Source organism: Myotis brandtii, unplaced genomic scaffold (genome assembly GCF_000412655.1).
Source record: "Myotis brandtii unplaced genomic scaffold, ASM41265v1 scaffold32, whole genome shotgun sequence".
In the NCBI taxonomy this organism is placed as follows: Eukaryota; Metazoa; Chordata; class Mammalia; order Chiroptera; family Vespertilionidae; genus Myotis; species Myotis brandtii.
In genome coordinates this window covers 7,751,432-7,753,326 of record NW_005362269.1, presented here as the reverse complement: position 1 = coordinate 7,753,326, position 1,895 = coordinate 7,751,432, and the positions used below count along the sequence as shown (strand labels likewise).

Sequence of the window (1,895 nt, the reverse complement as noted above, 5' to 3'; positions counted from 1 at the left end):
CGCTCCCGGGGCCGCGCTGCCTTAGTCGCCTGAGGCCGGAGGGCCGGGAGCTCCCGCGAGGAGCCCACGCTTTGCCGGCACTTTCCCCTGCCGGGTCTGTGACTGTTTTCATTTTGTTTTAAGCCAGAAGAGGCGAGAGTCTCACCAGCTTGATGTTGGATATCTGTGTTTTTATGACTGCTTTCTTTTCTTTTCTTTCTTTCTCTCTTTCTTTCTCTCTTTCTTTCTTTCTTTCTTTCTTTCTTTCTTTCTTTCTTTCTTTCTTTCCTTCCTTTCTCCTCCTTCCCTTCATTTCTTTCTCGTTCCTTTATTTCCTTCGTTCTTCTTTTCCTTCTGCCTTGCTTTTTTGTCTTCCCTCATTTTAAAACTTTCCTTCTCTTTTCCTTCATTCCTTTCCTCCCTCCCTCTCTTCTTTCCTTTTCTTCCTCCCTCCTTCCTTCCTCTTTCCTTCCTTCTTTTCTCCCGTCTTTCCGTTCTTCCTTTTTTTAACTTCCCTTCCTTTTCTCTTCCCTTCTTCCCTCTCTTCCTTCCTCCCTTTCTTCCCTCTTCTTTCTTCACTCCTCCCCCTCATTCCCCATCCCTGACCCTCTTTTTTCTCTTCTTTTCTGTTTTCATTTTGCCCCAGAATCTTCTCTTATTTCTCCTATCAGTTTTTCTCAGTCCACTCCGGAGATCAGCAACTCCCAACTTTAATTCTGACATCTCCTAAAAGTCTTCCCCACCCTCTGTCTCCAAGGCCCCTCTAGCCCCTCTCCCACTCTTGGCTTCTGGGATGCTAGATTGTGTTGCCTTGAGGCACTGCCCTTGGAGATTGACGGGGGAACTTTCCTGGGCACCCTCAGCACTCTTTCTGGGGACTCCTGGTCCCAACTGAGAAATGGCCAGTGCTCCCCCACCCCTCTAGGCCCCCAGCTGGGCTTCAGGGAGTGGGAGATCTGGCGGCCCCAGGCCTTATCGGACCCAGAGAGGGCGGAAGGGGAAGAAGGAAGATGACTAATTACATCATCCTTATTTTCTCTGGGCTGCGGACAAGTGTCGCTAACACTGTTTCCATCCCCACTGTGTATAAAGATGGGGGTGGTAGGTAGTGAGAGTGAGTTGGATAACTGGACTTGAAGTGAAAGTGTGTGTGTGTGTGTGTGTGTGTGTGTGTGTGTGTGTGACACGTGTGTATGTGTGTGTATGTGAGCGCGCTTGTGTCGGGCAGGTCGAGCTGTCAGTGGCCGCCGCCCTGCTCCCCGGGCGCCCCAGCCTCTAGCCCCGGGTGGGCGCTCTCAGCCATCAGCCATAGTTCTTAGGGTTTCTGGAACGAGTGTGAGGATTTCTGCGGAACAGCGAAACTTTGTCAGGACAGGTCTTTTTTTTTTTTTTTTAAAGCACCAAACACAAAACACCCCCAGCTCCCTTTTCCACAGTGACCACCCCTGACAGCTCCGAGTTCCACCCTGAGAGTCCTTCTCTTCATGCTCTAGGAGTCTAGGGGGTGGGTGGGGAGCATGTGGCTTCCCGAGGCCGGGCGTCCGCGCCTGCAGGGGTGCATGAGGTTTCCTGGAGGATGGCTTCCGCAGCGAGCAGCTGAGCGTGTCCCCCATCCCTCCTCACCAGCCCACGGAGCTGAGACGGGAGAATCGAGGGGGTGGCGGGAACCGGTTCCCATGCCCCCTCCCTCTAAGCTGTCAATGAACTGCTCTATTCCGCGGACGCGGGTTCACCTCCTCCACGGCCACGCTCCTGTCTCCCCACGCAGCGCGCGTCAGGTCGGAGGCAATGCTTTACCTCCCGCGCAAAACCCCAACAAAACTTTCGCAGCGCTTCTGCGAGTTGGGGGGCGGGGGGGCGCGCCCTGTGAAACGCGTGGAGGACAGGACGCGCGAGAACACGCCAATCCCGCCGTC

General features: G+C 54.1%; 1 protein-coding gene across 3 annotated transcripts in view; it reads left to right on the top strand.

Annotated features, from left to right (window-relative positions):
• Nucleotides 1-1,895, top strand: part of EBF1 (early B-cell factor 1) — a 391,732-nt gene that overhangs the window by 1,557 nt on the left and 388,280 nt on the right. The window lies entirely within an intron of this gene.